The sequence below is a fragment of the Diadema setosum genome, chromosome 17 (genome assembly GCF_964275005.1).
Source record: "Diadema setosum chromosome 17, eeDiaSeto1, whole genome shotgun sequence".
NCBI classification, from domain to species: domain Eukaryota; kingdom Metazoa; phylum Echinodermata; class Echinoidea; order Diadematoida; family Diadematidae; genus Diadema; species Diadema setosum.
Window position 1 is genome coordinate 12,709,670 of NC_092701.1, and position 22,657 is coordinate 12,732,326.

A 22,657-nucleotide genomic window follows, 5' to 3' on the forward strand; every position below is an offset into this window, starting at 1 on the left:
CCTGCCGGTTCTCATTCGACGCGCGCTCGGTGTGATGGGGATCTTGTCTTCCAGATTCAGTTTCCGTGCTCGTGTCGCCTGCAATTTTCGTCTCGGTCATAAAAAGGTCATTAGGCAATGGCCAGCAGTGAACTCTTCCCCAAATCGACTAGCCTTTCTCCAAAGCCTCGTGATTTCTCATTTTTGCTGGTAGGAAAAAGTGCTCCATAACATTACTGATCATTAGTATCTCTTCCTCACACAGGTGGCATTTGTTAAGCATTGTTATAATCTATCTCTGAACTAAATGATATTTTTACCTTTCTTCTTCTTCTTCTTCTTCTTCTTCTTCTTCTTCTTCTTCTCCTCCTCCTCCTCCTTCTCCTCCCCTTCTTCTTCTTCTTCTTCTTCTTCTTCTTCTTCTTCTTCCGCGATCAATTAGCTGATTATCATGTCACTTTCAAAGGAGGTCTGCTTCGCACATTGCTGTAATCAGTCTTCTTGATAAATTTCACTGGCTTGTCTCGTTGAAGCTGAATGAGACCAATAAGGAAATGAATAATGATAAAACAAAAACGGTGCTTGCTGGGCTACTATTCCCTTCTAGAGATCTTTGAGGCCAAGGTGTCAATGGTATTGACCTCGATGATATCCTGGGGAAGTTCATTCCATTGTCTTCAAACCCGTGGCAGTAAAGAGCTTCATTGATACAGCCTAGTTGGCCAAATTCAGATTCAAATTCAAATTCAAGTTTATTTCCAATTTTTTGAACGAAAATAATGTACATCTCACTTTCTTTAGTGACAGAAATGATGTAAATGAGACAATGTGAATTGAACAGAAAACAACAATAGTTGGTCCGGCAATGAGGGAGGGCACGCTGCTGATCATTGCCCCTCCTTTGACGTGAGGTTTAAGTTGCGACTTTTCACGAGGTATTGGTGTGAACAGTTATCAGTATGATTCAGTCATCCTTGTCACTTTATTTTTCAGATTCTTTATTTCTTTAAATTTATGTTTGAATTTTCACTGTATCCATGTCAGTTCCACGCTTAAACAACTATTCCAATTAGTGGGGGGGGGGGGGGGTTATTCATGGGAATATAAAACACACTAATCAGGAACGATTCACCTGAAAGGGTCAATTCAAGAGAAAACACTGAATCCACAAAACCCCCAATAACAACATTAAAGACTTCTCTAAATCCATTCCTGTCTTGACTCTATTTCTCCGACGATTACGTTCGCCCTGTGTCCAATTATTGTGAATTCGTTCTCCGCAACAGTCTCAAATTTTGGGCTCCTGAGGTGTACAGCTACACAAGTTCGTTGTCATGGAGATTCCGTCTTGATTTGCTTCCTTTCACTTGTCTTGTCATATTAATACTGAAGTCTATCGTACAATTAAACATGCAACATGTTACTCTTCCGTCTAATGCTGCATCTTCATTCAACATCGACTGCATCGTCACAAACGCTTCCTTACCTTTTCGAAAATATCAAAGGGAAGGAATAAACTCCACATCTATTATGTTTTCACTCGTCTCTGGTAGGGCCAAGTTTGCAGGAACATCTATAACGAATTGCCAGCTTCATGTAAGTGTTAAAGTAAATATTACTTTGTATTACTTTATATGGAAATAACATTATTTGAATTGAATTGAATGTATATGGATTGAATCAAATTCGCTGCAAGCAATATTGCCTAGTGAAAAAGACCGAGTCATGTAACATATTTTGTATGGTTGTGTAAGATACCAGAGAGGTGGGAACCTCCCAGGGTCCCGTTTCATAAAACTTGTTATCACTAACAACTGCCGCATTTCTATGACAAATTTGCTCTCAGCCATTCAGATGTAAAGATTTCAGTAGCTTGTAACAAATATTGCTACTTATCATTGATAACAAGTTTTATGAAACGGGGCCCTGGTTATACCTCCTTGGTGGTTGCCATCCACTAGATCATACGTTCCGACGGTTTTTCTTTTTTTTTTCCATTAAAAAAAAAAATGCTTTCATATATTACACATACGACCCTAAAGCATGCCTCAGTGTAAGAAGTTTGCCTATTCTTTCGTTGATACCATGTGTTTGTTTAATGATCAACGTGTCACGTGCTTTATCATGATTTTACCCCCATTAGGGCTAAGAGAATAACTCTGCCGGAAGCCATTGAGCGAGCTTCCCTGCCAAAAGGAGACAATTCATATGATAATTTACCCCCAGGCTTTTCTCTTTTTCAAAATTATGGTTCCATAAAGTTTTAGAAAGGATACTGTCAAGTGATTTAACTGGAATAAGACATAATACTGTTGTATCATTTTCCGTAGCTTATGAGTTACAACATATAATTCTCCTCATATATTTTGCGACAATCCTGTCTGATACATTAAATTCACAACTTGCCATCTTTTGAATGATTACCAGTTTCGCTGAATTGATGGCGACGAAGGAAAGCTATAAAAATGCATGCCAGGAGCAAGAATAGTTTTCTCGGAAAGGCTAAGACCACGGAAATAAAGTTTACAAACACAATGATAAAACTGACAGAATCTGTGACAGTGGATCGGAAGACCAGAAGTGACCCGTATTGACCTCTGCAAATAGATAAATACTCAAACAATATTCAGATCAATAAGAAAAAAAAAAACAAACAAACCGCATTTTATCTGTTTCTTGCAACCATCTGGTACTTCAGACAGCTTACGATTGGTGAATGTGGGGACAAAAAAAAAATCTCTGAAATCAGGCTTTCGTGTCTCCATCTCCTTCCCCCCCCCCCCCCACCCACCCCTCCCCCCCCCCAAAAAAAAAAAAAAGAAGAAGAAAGAATTCAATTGTCAATTTGTATTCGCAACTGCGTCTAATGGTGAAATGATAGTGCGAATGCAGTGAAACACGGTCAATTATGCGGGTAGGAGTTTCCTTTCCTCGGGCTTCAAGGGCTGAAAATTGTTCATATTGCGACGGGCTCAGGGCCGGAATTGGGTGTCCTCGGTGCCTTCTGTCCCACGAACGCGGCTCTGCATGCCCTGGTGAAAACAATGGGTCGAAGTCATGCTTTGTTGATGCCATCCTCAATAACACTCTCTTTCTAGGATCCACGAATGTCGTCACACTGCAAAATGACAATTGAAATGCCATACGGAAGTATGGGAATTCGACCAAAAATGCTTGGTTTCTAGGAAACAACATATTGTTGACACTTTATTCAGAAAGGACGAGTCTAAAAAGAAGGAATGTTTCAACAACAACAACAACAACAAAATATGACCTTTGCCAAAACCAGTAGAATTGCCCCTTATATAACGAGAAAAACAAAGATTCGAGTTAACAGTATTCTTTAAGCAAATGCTTTGTCTTTTAGTCGCCCTGCATCAGTTCCCCTTCTTTCAGTCTGGGAATAGAGATCATTGCCATTGTGTAGTGAACGTCCCGTTAACTATCAAATTAGATGGAGCGAGTAAGACGGCGCGTTTGCGCTCCGTGCTGAATTCAATAGCGTGCTCGATTCGTCACGGCGAACGCCATGATGGTTTTTATGGCCACCGTACTTGAAGTCGCCTGTCAGCATGACCTGAAAGGAACATCCACATGAGGGGAAAGCGATGAAAGATCGAATGAGAGTGAGAGAAAGAATATATATGTATTTCTTGGGGTACACCAGGAGCTCATATTCATATAGTCTACCGCCAGAGACGGCAGCCGAGCACGAGGCGGCCACATTGTAGCGCAATCAAATTATGATGGCGCGCAAGCCAGCTCCGGTCGGCTGCAGTTCTCCACACACGTTCGCACAATCATGCGCTGGGGGAGAATCATAAATGCATACATACGAGCACGGAAATAAAAGCGCTGGTGATGTTGTGACGATGGCAGGTGCCTAACATGCAAGGAGCGGGCATGTTGCCGTATGTAGCTTATCTATACACTTCAAGAGTGATCTATATGATTACAAATACATGTCGGCTTCATTAAAAAAAGGTGGGGTGTAGTGGGTGACGTAAAAGAACGAGTTTCATTCTTGCAGTATGAACAATATTATGTGCAATGTTCCACCTTTAATGCAAGTTTAATCAAGTGAGCAGGAAAAAAGTCTCGTCAGGAAATAAAGAACTACAGGTAGTCAGAAATGCTGCATATTAATTTTGTTGTGCAGTGCAAAGAGTTATGCAGTAATTGATTGATTGATTGGGTGTGTTTGTGTGTGTGTGTGTGTGTGTGTGTGTGTGTGTGTGTGTGTGTGTGTGTTTGTATTACGAACTTACGTTTTTATGTCTTCATGCTATAAGTGCATCGTCCACAGCAATTTCTAACACTGGTCACGCTATCATAGCCATGCAATGTAACACAGCAAACCCAATTTGATTTTACCACAATTTCTGTATTTATTTTCAATTTTATGTATTCATATTCCTGAAAGATTCTTTAAGGAAATTGATAAATTATTTTAAGATTTATTTGGATTGGCGAAAACGACAGGGTTAAACGCGCCTTCCTTTGCAATGATTATTCTTCTTGTGGTGTCAAAATGGTTGATGTACGTTCATTTGCCCTTGCACAGAAATTAACGTGGACCAAACGTCTGTTGGATACTTCAGTTATCAAGGCTTGGAAAGATGTTGAGTTACTCTGTCTGTCTGATATTAATGAAGATATTGATATTCTCTTTAGGGCCTTTGCCCCTGAAGGCTTTTTGAAAAAAAAAAAAAAACAAAACACTGAATTGCCAACTTGCAGAGTCTCTTTAGAACTTGGTATAAGTTTAAAACAAAATTTTTGAAAACCATGAATTTGGCAGAACTGCATTAGCAAGATTTACTTTGGTTTAACAAGAATTTTTTATTCTCCATCCTGGTACGAAAGGGGAATTCTTTCTGTTCAGGATATAGCGTCTGGCAACAGTTTCAAAGAGTTTTTTGAGTTAGTTTTAAAATTTGATATCCCCATCAAAGACAAGAGGAAGTACAACTCCCTTGTGAAATCCATACCAGTAGGGAATTTGTGGTCTCTCGTTATCAGAGACCCATATGATATGGTGTTACAAAAATTACTACAGGCCAAAAAAAGGTTCCGAAATTTGCATATCCCATACTAAAATCTGTGGAAGTGCCTGGGAATAAACTTGAGTTTTGGAATAATTTGTTTGATGTTAATTTGGATAAAGATGAATGGTCTGATATTCATTCTCGTAACTTCAAGTGTACTGTGTGAAACTCAATTAAAGTCCTTTTATTTTAAAGTTTTTCATGAAGCCATTGCTACAAATGACTTTTTATCCAAAATTGGGAGGTCTGACACTTCCGTATGTAGTTTATGTAAAAAGGATCAGAATTCTATTCAGCATTTCTAGTTTTGCTTTTTTTCTTCTTTTTTTTTTTTTTGGTGAGATTGTTACTCCAATCTGGTCCAGATTAGAAAGATATTTAAGCGCAATTTGAAAAAGACAGTAGAATTATCAAATTTCGAAAAACTCTTTGGTATCGACCACTCTCAATCTCACTCTTCTTGTACCAATTTTTTTTTTCTGCTCTGTACAAAATTCTTCATATATCGATGTAAGTTTCAAAATGTTCAACCCTCTTTTCATTCATTACTTCCTTTTATTCGGGTGAAACAAAAGGCAGAGTACAACATTGCCTTAAAAGATAATAATCTTGGTATTTATTTTTAATAAGTTCATGTTTAATGTATAATGCCTTGTTTGATATTACTAAAATGATAATGCATGTATTGTTTTGTTTATGTGTGTATGTTATGTTTTTCTCCAATAAAAACATAAAAAAAACAATGGTGTTTAAAGGGAAACGTTGTGCTAAGATCGATGAGCAACATAAACTATGTAAAACCGAACAATGAAAAAAAAAAAAAAAACCTTAAATTTCATGAAAATCAAGCAAATATAAGATGAAATACTGGATTATATTTTCATGAAACAGGGATGTCACAAACTCTTAAACGGAAATCGCACGAGTCAATGACGTCACTGTCTGATAACTCCCATTGGCCTGTACATAAGCATACGTTTCCATTCCTTTTCCCCTTTAAATTATTGACTGTATAGATCCCTCAGTTTTGAAGATCGTCTCTGGCAAGACTTAATAACACTAGAATTTGATGCGAAATGTTTGCTTGTTTTTTTTCTTCGTGAGCTCTTGTGGACTATTAACCCTTCTGTGCTAATGAGTCCAATGTGTACAAGTTTCACACACAAACGTATAGACAGGAAATTAATTAATGTGGCCCGTAGAGGGTTAAAGGAAATTCGGTGAATATTTGTATGCAAGCGAATTGGAAAACTGAGAAGCGGAACGCTGAAGTCGTCACCATGGGCCCGTTTATAAAACTTGTCATCAGTGACAACTGCCACATTTTGCTCTCAGCCAATCAGATGCAAGGATTTCAGTAGCTTGTCACATCTATGACAACTTGTCACTGATGACAAGTTTGATGAAACGGGCCCCATATCAGATATGCATTATTGTGGAACGTTATACATCTGATTTGCATAAAATTCCACAACTTTCTTATATGCGCGTGTGTGATATATCGTTCAGATTTGCACTGTTCCGTTTATTTGATTTTATAAGCTGTCATCGAAATCAGCTTGAGCACTGCGTTGCTTGTGTTTTATGCTAAAAGCTATGAATAGTGTGCTATAGTCCTTCTTCCCAGAAAAGCAAAACTATCTAGAGCAATCGATGGCAGATGAATTTGCGTTGGCGTGAAAGTGTACAAATTGATTGTTGCTTTGGACTATACTATGAAAAGAAACAACACAGAAAACGGGTGTATAGACAGAAAACGTACAATGGCGTTGTTCTCAGAAATAAGTAATAAGCCAGTTACGAGTCAGCTCAGCGCATTGTTACAAATGACCTTTCTCTTTTTTTCAGTTGGTCAGGCACATTGCACATTCTCAAAGCATATAATTCTCATAGAATTCATCAATCATGTTCAAACAAAGAACAAACTTGCGTTGACCAGGTGACCAGAATGGTTCGTCATTTAACCCACTTTCATTTCATTTCATTTTTATTTCATTTCCGGCCAAAACATACAATATGACAATTTCATATAAGCAAATTAAGTGCAATGTAACTAGTACATTTCCAAATGAAATTTAGATACACGTCATTTGTTTACATGACTCAATAAACATACTAGTTGAAAAAGTACATGGGCAAAATGTGACTGAATCATAAGAAAGAAAAGGTCGGAAATGGAGGGGACTGCTAAAAAGCCAAGCTTGTAGAATGCAGTCCCCTCGTGAGTCGTGAAAATTATAGTAATAATGCAACAAGACAATTTGACATAGTCCTCGGGAAGCAGAGAATAAAACAAGTACGCACCCAAAACGCACAAACAGACAAAAACAAAGCTGCTCTCCTACATACGCGTGGAAAGAATAAATAGGAGGTCAAAGGCCAGAGGGGGACAGGAAGACAGAGGAAGAGAGAGAAAAGGACAAAGGAGGAAGAGTTCAAGGGTCAACGCCAGGGCACATGAGACTTTGGTCTTTGGGAAGCATCTGTTTCAAAATCAAACTCAAACTCAAACTCAAACTCAAGCATCTGTTTCAATACTTTACGTTGAATGTATTAGCAAAGCATTTCTCGTTCTAATACATGTATTGCCAAATATTAGGGTTGCTGTCAGGTGGATGTGCTGATAATCACCATTTATAAGGATCACATGAATAATCATTATATCGCAGATGCTTATTTCAGTGAATTTAGGAACCAACATACTTGTTGGTACTAATGACCCTTTTCTGCTCATGCGCATAGTGGAACGCTGAACTGGCTTTTACACTGACAGGGAAAAAGGTATAATAGTTGCGAGTTTGCCGTTCCCTATTGAGTGACATAAAATGGCTGGGAATATCGACAAACTACCGAAACAAGTAAAATCACTTCGCCATGACCATCAAAATCTAGTGATAAAAGGAATATTTTTATAGAGATCAAAAGATGCAGCCTGGAGGAGAAAAAAGAGCATGAGATAGACAGAGAAAAAAACCGAAGAAAGAGAAGAATAGGAAATTAAATAACGCTGGAGACATTTTAACAAAGTGTTCAATTAAAAAGAAATAAAACATTCTTTCCTGTTTCAAAGTGCACTGATTACGCTAAATAAGTGAACCTGGTTAACTCTAGTCAATATTTTTAAACGGCAATATCAAAATCTTGTTTTTATCTGAAGAAACAAAACAAATTAATACTGTTCAAAAGGCACTATGTGATTCATGAATTACTTGAAATGCGTGGTGCAACATGTCATTTTTTATTCGACTTGCTTACAGTGTGGCCTAGTATATATAGCCCCCCCCCCAAAAAAAAAAAAAAAAATCAATCTCAAACTCAAACTCAAACTCAAAGTAAAACTGAATTCGAAACTCAAACTCACATCCAGATTCGAACCCAAACTCTAACTCAAACTCGAAATCAAATTCAAAACTAAATTTGAAACTCAATCTCACATTCCAGATTTAAACCCAAAATCAAACTCAAACTCAAACTAAATCCCCAAATGAAATTGATATTCAAAGTCAAAGTCAAACTAAAACTCAATTTCAAATCAATAATAAACTCATTTTCACAAACTCAAACTTAATCGATGAAACATTATCACTAGCATAATGCAATCTGAGCTACTTTATACCTTGGTGCCACATACATTGTCATTGCTCTGATCTTGTGGTCAAAGCCCTGATGGAAACTGAAAGCGCTATAACATTCCGTGTTCTCTCTGGCTTTATTATGGCGAACAGAGTAAAAATCAAGAAAACGAAATGATAGGAAGCTTCGTCAAGTTTGGAAATGAAACAAGCAATCTGGAATTAAAAGAGTTCCACATCTTTTCACAAACCAGACATATCGCTTACAATCTTATGTAAATCAGATGAGATGATCAAGTCATAATCAGTTCACATGTCTCCGATCGACATGCATGCACACACACACACACACCCACACACACCCACACATACACACACATACAAGCACACAAACTTGACTAAATTTACTGTTGTAAAATTAAATCGACCAGAAAAGAGCTCTACACATCGGCTTGTTTTATTGTCATGCGATAACCAAATAATGCTAACTTTTATTCTTTCCTTGTGGACTGGAGAGGGTTAAAGACGATAAATCATGGACAAAAAGCCCATGATTTTCCAAAATCAGTTTGTACACCTAGCATTTGCAAAATTGTAAGGTGATAACATCATAACCTAATCCATTTGCACGTGTCCAGTATCACAGTTGGGAAACATATCAAACTCCGTTTTTATGAAACCTTTACATTTTTTTTTCTCATCAATCTAATTACCTCTCTTAATGTTAACTAGAATGTCAAGGAGATCCCACATCAAGGACGATGTTTTACTGTACATTGTTTTACATTGGTTCAATTAGGAAGAAACCCTCCGAGCTTTTCTGTTGGAACCTTCTTATTATTTTCAAGAGGATGTAGAATCACTCGGCATAACAAATATTTTGAGAATAATACAGTCACTCCCAAGATATTTATGACCAAATATCACCATTCTAGTAAACCTTTCCATATGGATGGCTTATTCTAACGCTGCTTTCAAAGAGGATGACAACTTCGGTCACTCACACACGTTCACCGTTCTATTCATTTTCTGTTCTTCTTTTAAAACTTTCAGTGATTACTAACTAACCACAAGTTTTCATAGCTTCATTTTAGCTCAAAACCAGCGATACTGGTCGCGTAGGTACCTAATAGGTCCATGCAGCTCAGACCTCTCAAAAAGTAGACATTGTCTGCAATACCTTTCACTACTTGCCAGGTTCACAGATAACATGTTGACGTGAGTATTTCGATGTCAACAACCTACCTGTCGAGTTCTACATAAACACTTCCCGTTGCTTTTACCCTGTTTATGTGGGTCCCATGCCCATTTGCTAAGCTTCCACCATGCGCTTCATCCGTGGACAGTTATTTACATCAAGTAACATGTGCAAAATCTGTTATAAAGATCATCTACACCGCGGCCAGGTGAGTAGCACATTTCCTGAATGTCCCCGGCACTACAAGCGATGGATTCTCGTGTACCAGTGACACATGGAACTCATGTTGTGATACATTCGCCAGCATGTAGCAGACAGAGGGAAGCTTGAGTACAATGACATGTTCAACCGATAAGAAATCTCTTATTGGCAAACCATTTCTTTCACATCAGTGTATTCTTGGAGTGGATGCATTCTCTGATCCAGATTCTCTGATCAACAAGCTTACATTTTACAGACATAGGGTACAAACAATGGATGGACATGATGGAATTGCAAACAGGCCCACATACACCTGTCATCAATAAGAAAAAAAAATCATAACATTACCACTACACATGCCTTTCTGTTGTTGGGAACTTTATGACATGATTACATTTTGTGGGCTTCCAGTCATCAGGAGGCCCTCCATCGTTATTTTGATCTCCTTTGGACAAGCTGCTGGTACAGGAGACCTTATTGCCGATAAGCTGCGATGGTGAGCCCCAATCAAATGTTCCAAATCAATAGCGGTATCATTCGTCGACGCCAATCAGAACACGCTAGTCATGAGCCAGGAGGGTCGGCAAGCGACTTGGCTCTACCAGGAGGGGCAGGAACTCTCACCTTCTTTGGGGATGATTTAAACTCTTACTCCTATTGCAGCATCAGCCCTTGACGATGTCCTCCGTCTGTGGATCGATCAGGATGTAGCTGGAAAACGACGCCATTCAGAGCTTCTCAAGCAAACCGAGGACACAGTATCCGCCCCCTCTTCTGACTCCACTTCGGAGTCGGTGGGACCACATGCGTGTTCCCTATAATCTTCGGTAGGTAGGGGTGGTTTTTTTTTACAATAAAAAAGGGGGTACGAGGTATTTGACATTTTACACAGAAATCTATTTCAAGAAGGGGGTTATGTTTTCTATCTCTCTCTCTCCCTCATTCTCTTTGGTCTCCTGAGAAATTTAAAAGGGGATAATTTCATATCTTGAAAATCGTAGAAAAATTGATCCAGTTCTTGAAAGGTCTGCTAGTTTTATAAGCTCTCTCCTCATGTAGGATCCAATGAAAAGTAAAAACAGTGGGTCAAGAATGGAATGGGAGCTCACCTGAGATAGGGGATGCATTGCGCAGTGTTCCGGATTTAATAGGGGCGTCTTCAAGGCAGGGAAAGCCCGCGAAAAGGGGGTTCAGAAGTTTTAGTAGTCCTGAGATGATTAAAGGGGTGCTTTCCAGGGGACGGAACTAGTATGGGCATACGCTATAGCTAATACTGCTTGGGGGGGGGGGGCTGGGCGTACCATATATTTCAGTAATAAGCATGTCAACGTACAGATCTAAGGAATAGAAATCATGATACCATTGCCATGGTTTGAAAGTGACTTTGCGGGGGCGCTGTGGCATACCGGATAAGACTCTTTGATTTTCAATCGGACGTCCCGAGTTCGAATGCCGTCAAGTGCCTTGGACAAGATTCTTTGATCCACCATGTCCCTCGCAACCCAGGTGTATAATAAGTACCTGGCAACTCTGGGGTAATGATGATGGTAGGGCGCTCTGGTAGTGAGGTTACAGTGTGTAAAGAAGGCTATTAAAAAGTATTGTCATTATTGGATTAACTTTAGTTTAGTTAAAGCAAAACGGTCCAAAATCACCCGCGTGTTTTTATAGCAAGTGTTTGAGAAGTGACGGAACTCTAAAAGAAACTTCAATAGTTGACAAATTGTAGCATGTATTGTTTGATATTGCCTTTTGTCACAGATAAGCAAATTATCTGAACGAATTTGGCAGGAATTTGGGCATCTTCTTATGAAGAATCTCCCAAAAGTCAGTCTAAAATACTGCACTAGCACCTCAGCTTCGTCTGATCCTCAGGATAAACGGACTTTCCCGGGAAATATTAAAGCACTTTTATACCCGGAAAAGAGCTTAGGAAACCGATCTATAGTGTATCATTGAAAACTAGAGATGAGCTTCGAGCTTCATTCACTATGCCGATTTTTTTTTTTCTGTTTGGTTTCAAGGAAAGTGTTTGTTGCAATTTGATGTTGCTCATATTGTTTTTGTTGTATTATATTCATGGTTTATTCTATGTTAAGACACAGTTTCAGAGACCAACACTGATAGAGTACTGAAGAATATTACAATGATAAAAGTTACAAAGTTACAACATTCATGCAAGTGACCTTTGTACAAAAACTAAATGCTTAGGGAGGAAGAAATCTGAGACTTGAAAGTTTAAGGATTCGTAAACATTATAAAGCAAGGGCTTTGAGATTTCTGAATAACACTTTACTAGAATTGAACAGTACATATTCAGAATTGAATTGTTTGATTCAATGGCATACATATTGAGAGCGTTGTACAATGGCAATGATACGAATGTTGTGATTAAATAACTGGGTAAGTCATTATCTCAGACCAATTCCCAATGAGTCTATTTCATTCTGAGACTCCCTCTCCCTTGCATTTCTGCCCCTAGAGGTTGTGCGAACGAGGACCGGTATCTTGGGGTCTGCGCGCGGGAAAAGACTTTTTAAAGATGGATGATCGTCTGTCGAGCAACAGTGTGATCCAGCCTTTGAAAGTTGGACATGTTATATGTGGAAATGATGTGATCGATGCCAACGTGTCGTTCAACTCGTCACCAAGTATCATCAAACTTTCATGCTAATCGTGATTGCCTCATTAACAGTCATTTCTCGCCATTCAGTGGCAATAAAGTTGGCACCTCGATTTTCGCTGTCGTGCGAGCCATGATTAATTTCCACCAATCCGTTTCATCTGTGATTGCCTCGGTTCTTAAACAAGGCCCATAGTTTGCTCAACAACAACAACAAACAGACGATCTGATGAGCATCATTCTGGACGAGTATGAAAGATTTAGCACCAACTACAATTATTGGGATATTTGAACTGTACTTCATTAATTTTTCACAAGGGCGAACAATTTGACTGCTACGAGAAATTATTATGAAAATACCATTAAACAGGGAAAAAATCCATAGACTGGAGAAAAAGAAATATCGTAGGAATAAGCAATGTGGGAGTGCCGGATGTGTAGGGGTCGTTGTTTTCTGAATTCGTGCGCTCCGTGTAATTCCCTCGTCCGTCAAACCCAAACATTGTTCCATCTGCCTGGCGGGTAATGAGCCCAATTTCAGGAGGAGGGTTTCTGCAGTTTAGCGTCCCAGATTTCGCAAACCTCATCCCTTTTCCTGCTTTCATCAGAGGAAAATTAAGACCCAGACAAACTGGCGGAATGGCCCTTAAATAAAGCGAACCTTCTCTCTGGCAGCCGCAATACGCATGGAAATATTTTCACTTATCTATTTCAATGCTAATCGCCATGATAAGCGCTCGCGGGATTACAGGATTTTCAAGGTTTTGAAACCCAAAACAGTCAAATTATTCTACTTGATTGGCTCGGAAAGCTCATAATCGAATGTTGATATTGTCGGGGTTATTTGTAATTATATTTGTAGAAAAAAAAAAAACCCTCTGATGATAACAAAAATCTTGGTTTCATAAACAGAAATGTGAATGTCTTTATTTACTTGCCAGCATCCATGACGCGAGTGTTTTAACATGATTGGCCCTTTTATAAACTGCTTTGTGTTAGATCGGTGACGGGTTCTTCCTTTGTTTTCCATCTTCGCTATTTTGGCATATTTGTTTAATGAGCGTTTTGATATTCTATTTTCAAGACAGTGACATCTCACGACATAACATTACACTCACAATAAAAGATTCTGATTATTTCTTCTTCTTTTTAAAAACTTATGGGTATATTACGTTTCTTTCTAAATTTCAGAGTTAGGAATGTAGGCATTTAATATTTCCCCACGGAGGTTTTGTGAAACGGGTCAGGGGAAGGGGGGGGGTGGGTATAATTGCTTTACTATCTTACCATATGCATGAACTGGAAGGCTAATTCTCACACATGGTATACTGATAACTCGAGTAACACATTTTAAAGCATCGAAGTTTGCATCTCGTAATGCAAGAATGGAATGAAATAGGGGCAAATCTCTTGTCTCACAGCAATATCAAAGAAATCGTTTTGAAGGATTGGCACAGAGATATATGGATATCTACCTTTTTATCTGTCACAATTGCAAAAACTATTTCTCATAATGATATGAATACTGCCAGGTTGTTCTTTGTTTTCGCGAACGTGGTTTTCCCTTTTCCCCTCCTCTTCTTCTTCTGGGGGTAGGTGGTTACATTTCTTAAGTGTTGCGGGTTTCAACAAAAAAGGCGTAATCTTTTGTGCCGTCAGACGTCCAAAGAGGTTTTGTGGGAGACCTCAATAATGTGGTGATTGTAGCCGAAAGTGCAGACTCATTAAATCAAAATGGCATCATTATTAGAAATATTGATGTGGTAGGCTTTTTTCTCTAGGCGAATTTAGACGCATAAAATAACATTTAAGAAAAATGAATAATGCATTCTAGAAGTATAAAAGTGTGTCACTTCCCCCATCAGAAAAAAAAAACAGATCTTGTCGACTATACTTTATAACTAACGGATTTGTTACAAAATAAAGGTATTTCAAACTGTCAAGCGATTAGACAGTAAAAACTGACAAATATCATGGAATCTTGTATAATATATTTTGAGGCATTTTGTCGACGCCAGTAAGATGGTCAGCTTTCTCTCATGTAGCTACGTATAGTACACCAACACTAAGCATCTACATCACAACACTGATTTTGTCATATACATAATATCAGTATAATGTTCGGTGATCAGGAGGTTGTGGGTTCGTATCCCGCTCGAGTATGTACGCCCATGATTTTTATCATGGCTACTAAAAACACTGATCAATTCAGTGCTTATTTAAGTCGATGCAGGGCAATTTGTCAATCAGTTGCAATGAAAGCATCTCGACGGAAGAATTTCATGAATTTGAATAATATCAGTAGTTGTTATAAGAGTGATTAATGTAAAAGAATATGTTTCAAAATCCAAGATTCGGAAATGGCCTAAAAACACAGTGACACATGAAAAGGCTCAAAATCTTCTATTGAATATGAGCTCTTAAAAAGATATCAATAATGACTGTGGTTGTAAACTATGGTTATCCCATCATGAATTAGTATTGGGAACTGTGACAAAGAAACGTCATTATATTATTGCTGTATTTTGGTTTCAAGTGATGCGATGTACTGAAACTATTTAATTTAGCTTGTTCAGCGTGGGAAAAGCAGGAAAAAATAAGAAAATTAATATCGCTTCGTGAGCAAGCGGTTCTCTTTTCTTTTTTAACTTTAACATTAGGTAACATACATAGTTATGTTTATTACATATTGAAGGTTCAATGGTAGCACTGTTTTGCTAAAAATTGTCATGGATTGCGGACAGATAAATGGTTTTTCTGATTTATGCCATGTAAAAGATGTCGACAGCTGAAAGTCTGATGTAGTATATTTTGCACATAACAATAACATGACAGACCAGTCATGTGGACCACGTGCAAAGAGAAATGCCACATTTTCCCCGTTTAATATGGTCGAGTGGGCTTTGACAAACAGAACAGCAGCAGGATAAGATTTCTTCAAGTTCCAGATCATTTTAATACGTTTTCATCTACGCAACAATGACTTTGGTCAGAATCGCACATGCAAATAAGATGATAGTATTATGATGTTGGTGTTCTTCATAGCCCTAGTGATTCTTGTATCCCCTCATAAAACCATTTGCAGAGCTCAAATTCATGAAATTCTTCCGTCGAGATGAGCTGATTTTATTTGTGAAGTCGGATGATGACGAATCCTCAACCATTTTGGTGGCCCTGCTGTAATAATAGCTGACAAACTCAGTATGAGTTTGGAGTGACTTTTTGCATTAAGTATCCCATCAAAATAATATGCACTCTAAGAACATGAAAGTGCTTTACAAGCTTCTCTTGGAATCTGGGAATAGAGCTATAGGCCTATTGATATGCATGCGTTGTATCGTGGGAACGTCGCATTGATTTTTTAGTTCCCGTCTATTTTAAACGTACATCGTTAGTAAATGATTCTTAAGTGGTCTTTCAAATGTGGTGTGGTATTCCTTGGAAACAATTGACCCAGTTCATTCTTGGTGCTTCTTTTTGTAATTTCTTTAAACTAAAACCAAGCTCTATTATTTTGTTGTCATGTACAGCATGTATTATATTTTGAGGTATTGTGGAGACTGGAGATTACAAGCAGTGCTGTTCACGAGTCCCCTCCATTTCCAAAAACTTTGTTTCGATATAGTCATAGAAGTCATAGCATTTATTGTAATTGTTCTTCCGTTCACACCACTTTCCTCTTATTACAATGCTGTACTGATTTTGTGTAATCATGTATAATATCATGTAAATGTCTTATCATAATTGTACTTTTTGTTCGAAATGAGATTTAAAAATGAGATTTGAAAATGAATAAACAGTGAAATTAAATGAGGTTTGTCCTATTTCTGTCGTTCTGCTCCCCTCCCATGCCTAGCCCAATGGTATGGCGCACAACAAAGAGATCTAACTCAAAACATGTCCTTTGGTTTAGACTGATCTTTACAATGCAGCGTTAGGTCAGTGCTCAGCTTTGATTGACACTTAAGCTGGGTCATGACTTCTTCTTCTCTAGCTACAGAAGTAGAAAAAATAGCTTCATTTGTGAATTTGTGCAATGGTCATATCCAAGAAGACTGACTTCAGATCGGAATTACACGACCAATCTCATGGTCCATGTCTCTTCAGTCTAAAGCACTGCGTTTTTCTCTCTATAGTATTTTTCTTGTCTTTTTTGAAACAGAATGATGAATAGAGCTGGATTTGGAGAACACAATGAGTGAGCCGGACTTTGACTCACGCTGTGTTCTGCGAAAATATCGTCTGCTTGCACAAACAACATTAAGGGCAAAATAATTCCATGCTCTAGTTGAGCTGGTATGAAAAATATCCTTTGGTATATTATTCCATTTAATGGGAAATTGACCACAAAAATGCATATGTGTGTACACATGTGTACGTGTGTGTATCATTTTTCTGCCTGAATAACTTAGCAACGGAAACTGGGTATATCCGTAAGTCTTTCTCGCGTTGGTGTTAGATAAAATGACTGAATTTTTCCATGGATACAACATAGCGTAAAATACGGTCATGTTTTCTGTACACATACACTGATGTACAGAAAAGCAAAGGCAAGGAGGCACACATGCATCACGAGCGTCTCACACAACACCCGCCTGCCATCCCCACACGTTTTATCAGCAGCGATGATACATCCCCCGCCTGAGCGTCTCAGCGCCTCGGAGCGGTAATTTATCCCCTATCTAGGGCGTGTTTGTGCGACGCATGATGTCTGCCGTATGGCGAGTCGTGCGAGCGCCCCGACCGATGCATTACGCTGTCCTAGTTTGCGGTCGTTCACATTTACGAGAACCCTGCGCTGTACTTTCACAGAGAGGGCGCAATTTCACTGCCAGTCACGGAGTTTTACCAGGGTAGTCACCACTGATCTCCAGATCAGTGGTAGTCACACTGTTAGCAACTGTAGTCAATAATGTAGTAAATGCATTGTCGGGAGAGCTGTGTCTTTCAATAGAGGAATGATAAATATATAGAATGACGAATGGATTACTTTCATGATTATTTGATATGTTTGTGGGGGTTTTTTTCTTCAAATTAATACATCCTTGCCTTGAAACGTTAAAAGATAATTCATTATGCAGTAATGCAGCACATTAGCCTGAATTCAGCGTTCGTATTTTCTTCTGCTTTTTCTGCTAAAGACTGCTAGATCATTTATATTGTTTACTAAAAATGCAAAACTATTTGCGATTTTTTTATCAAAATAATGTACCATTTCATTTACTCTTTGAATTAATCACACATTTATTATTCGTGAATAAGAATAAAGCGCAAAAATGGACTGAAATTTGCACATTGGTGCGTGTCTATAGCCTTTCGAGATTCGGTGAAGTGATATAATATATTTATTTGCAGTATATTCTCTCTCACAAAGGTTATGAAGATATTTTCAAAGAATAAAGGAGCGGAGTATCAGTTATCAAGAACGAGCTTCGTATAGGTCCAATATCTCTCTGCCTTCTGTACGTATAATCAGGGTACGTGAATGATTATTGTATCATGGATTGTATTCATCAAGATGCCTATTTTTGAGTTTAAGTCTGCCTCTCCGATGCTAAAATTAGAATTTACCATTTTATGATCGCATCGTTGCAGGTATTATGATCACGCATGATGCAAAATTTGATTTCCTATGGGAAGTATTGCTATTTTAGTATTACGTTCTTGAGGTCGCTTGTTAACATTTTCTTCCTTTTTGAAAATGAAATACATAAATATTGGAGGTATCGTGAATTGGAGACAGACTGATGTTAGTTATCATTCAGCAGTAATGGTGGTAGGCCTACCTACAGGCAATAGAGGTCTCATGTGCAGGACTTGACTTTAATACAATAATGAGTGATAAGTTATCACATTAATATGCTGTCCTTTCATTTTATTGTTCTCATGGGCTGAATTTTCTTCATTATTGGTGTTAGTTTCTTTTGAACCTCCTGACATAAATGCAGACATAGTGAGAATGAACACTGAGAACATGAAGGTTACTATGGGTCTGTAAGGCCAGACTAGCTGTCAAGTCGATCGAGAAATTAATGACCCTGACATTGGGCCGCGTCACTTTTGTGTACACTATAATTTCACATCCACCCAGCACCACCATTAAACGGCAAGAACCGACGTTTTGTCGAGGTCAACATAGCACGAAGCAGACATTGGCATGAGACCCTCTTGAAAAACCAATGCTAGCCAGCTTTCAATTATTTACAGCGCCAGACCCCGCGGAAAATGGCGAGGCGAGAAACCCATTGTCAAGTTCAATTATTGAATAGATATGCAAAGCGTGCACACTGAGACAAATCCGGCCAGTCTGTGGCAACGAAATGGGGAGCAAGACAAAATGGACCTGAAAATGTAAGTCAACTAATGCTTGTGTCATACGGGGGCATATCAAAAATACTACAGTATGGCCTAATCAGGGAACAAAATGAAAGGGTGGTGGCGTGAGTCTATATCACGATTAGCCATATTATGGGAGAATCGAAATAGAATACATCAAACCCTCTGAAAATATATTAATACTGAATCATTCACTGAGAAGCTCGTGCAGCACAACCTTTTTTTTTTTTTTGCAAATATCATTTTGTGCGTGACAGCCCAAGCCACACAGAGATTCCATACCTGTCGTTGCTTGTGTCACCCAGTACATATTAGGCCAAGTAGGTATCATGCTCTTGCGCTGTGCGTACAGCGCGGTGATGGTTCCTCTCGGAGGGGAGAGATACATGTATACGGGTTATACCGTTCAAGGTCATTATGCATAACGTGTTCGTAAGCGACATTATGCGCGAGCTCCCCTCAGATTGCAAATTGGATCGGGAGATGCCGGCAGACAGACTTTGTTACAGATCTGTCGTGTATTTATTACCCTTGTAGAGCAATATGCATTTTTCGAAAAATGTCAAATTATCCCTCTCTTTTTATTCTTGTTAAGAACGTACTCGCCACAAGTTTTTCTTGCTTCTAGAGATGTGCCCCAGGATTGTAAAATTGATCGCATGCTACTTGTACTTATATATATTTATATTTGTTTGATTGAATTAAATGTCATTGAACCTGAACCTTGTTAGAGAAAGCTGCATCTACAGCTATCATGATTGATATGTATGTATAATTATGTATATCTGTTTCTCTACCCCCTTGTACATAATATGATATAATGTAATGTAATGTAATGTGATATAAAAGAATGAGTAATGTAACATGAAATAATAATAATCATTATTATATTATAGCATATTATATCATATTATATTATATTATATTATATTATATTATATCATATTATATTATATCATATTGTACATGCGACTAGAGTTGAGAAGTATCGAAGAGCAGGACGGTGTTGCTATGATATTAAAAAGTGAAGAAAATAGGAACATATTGCTCTATCGAGAGATACAAGCCATGATTATAATGGCACACATGAATCAAGCGCCTCAAACATCCACTGACTTCGTGTCATCTCCTGATACTGTTTAACACTTCGCCAGAGATGGCGCTGTTTAGTAAAAAGCATCAGTGACCATCAATAGTAGATAGGGCTACTAGTGTGCCAAAGACAAGGTTCTACCGCCTCAAATTTCGTATGGATTTTACTAGGGGTTTTACCTTGAAAGTAAACAGATTGGACTAAGAGAAACTCCAGGCAGGTAAATGAACTTGATATACACAAACATAAATTCGATATGAAGAACAACACTGGAGAACTTCCATTTAACACTTTGTTAGATGTAACTACTTTTCTGTACCGGTCTCAGCTGGCGATTATGTTTTAAAACTACATGTACATTATTATAGCCAAACTGTTAGAAGCGAAAGTATTATATCAAAAACCACTAAAAAGGTAAATAGAAAATAATATCTCGTTTAACTGAATAAGTGATGTAAAGAAAGAAAAAGGGGGGGATTCAAATTTGGCCAACCTGGTGAACTCAGAGTACAGCAAATCTCACGACAGGATTATTTTAATTTTATATGGAGGGGTAGCGCTAAAAATCTCACACCTGTAAGTAAAATGGACCAGCACGAGCTCCATCATTACTTCGTATTCATTCATTTTCATTCATTCATTTATTTTTTTCATTTCCAACAGAACCATATAAATATATTACAGAAATTGAATACATAGATATCATCATAATACAAAATAAAGGATAAAGTTTACAGGAAAATTGTAAGTATACGGAAATGTTGGAAATGAGGAGGAATGCTTAAAAGATGGGCTTGTAGGCTGCATTCCCCCCACACTTAATACAAGAAATTATATGATTGATTGACTGATATACATTGAAAATGGATGAAACAAAGAAACTAAGACAAAAAGACCTATAACTAACCTAACTAATCCGAAACAAAAACCCTCAACAAATCTCTTTACACTAAGTCGCTGTCATGCCGGAAGAGCGAGAAAAGAAAGAGAGACAGAGAGAGAGAGAGAGAAACTTATTACGTGGAGTGAAGATAAAAGAAAAAAAAATAGAAGAAGACTATAACAAGACGAGAGGTAGTGGATGGATGGAGCCGCTTAGCTGTGATTTCAACAGAATATAAATGCACCTCATTTTTTTCTTTTAAATCATTAGGGAACTGCATTTATATCGGCTTACATTTAGAAAAAAAAAGGATTTTTATGTGGTGAAACCATAGTCTTTTTTTTAACCCTTTGTGTGCTTTGAGAGGCGATTGGCACAAAAATACCAAAGTTTTGTACACACTATCCAAAGTCCCTGGCATGAAAAGGGTTTAGGACATCTGAGGAGAGTTTGAGGTGAAACCTTTCCTGCAAAGATTGATTCGTCGAAATCTTTTGAATACGAGAAAAGTTCGACATAGAAAGAAAAGGGGAGAAGGTGCATGGTGTACTGGTACAGTAACATAGCGCAGGTGGACTTTTTTTCCCTTCCACGACCTATCCGGCAAAATGATTTCACTGGCCCGCTGAAAGCAAATTGATATGAATTATGTGATTGTGATTTACAGCACGTTACAAAGAAGAACTTCAAATCCTCACACCTTCTGATTTAAAAAAAAAAAAAAAAATATGTCTTATATTATGTACTTTTAATGTACTCTGTTTGGTTTTTGTTTCTTTGTTTTCATTTCCATCTGAGAAGATGGATGGATAGCCCAAATGCACCTGCACTAGCTGGTCGTCCATATGGGGTCTCGTTGGATGTGAGGCGGAACCACTTCAGCGAGTTATCAATGCACCGTGCTCTATGTGATGAACGAATGAATCAGGATAGTTTTACGTACATGAGCTGTGACTCTCCCACTGACATACGGGACCTTCATTTTATATCCTATCCGAGCGACAGAGTGTTTTCCCTTTTGAGGGGACGGCACGATTACACACAGCATTGCTCAGTTAGACACGAGGATCGAACCCAGGTCGCGCTCATGGGCTGTATGACTTGTGAGCTGTATGACTTGTGGGCTGTATGACTTGTGAGCTGTATGACTTGTGGGCTGTATGACTTGTGAGCTGTATTGTAATGGGCTGTATGACTCGTGGGTGTCGGTCTCGTGACGTGCACTCGATTCAAGCACGTAAACAGCTTGTTTGCTTGGTCATATATTTTCATCTTTTTAATTGTTGAAATCGTTAAGAGAAATAAATCTTATTTGCTGAATCACTTATAGCATTAAAATAAGTCCTTGACAACAGATAATAATACTAATCGTATCTATTTTCACACTTCTTTCTTCTTTTCTTTTCTTTTTTTAATTCTGCAACCATGTACTTGCATTCGTTTGTACCTTTCTTGATTCTGTATGCCCAAGGATGAGGTTGATATTTGATCTATAATAGGGAAGCAGCTGTATTCTTAAACATCCATTTTATATGGTTTCCTCTTAGTAGAGTACTGATAAAATTGACATTTTTATTATTGGAAGTCAGTGATGTTGAGATACGTATGATGACGGGTATTGTGTTTATCTCACTCAAATGATCAGTTTTATACGTTTCAGTACAACTCAGTTGGGCTTTATTTCCATCCAACGAGACGTGATACAAATACAATTTGTAATACAA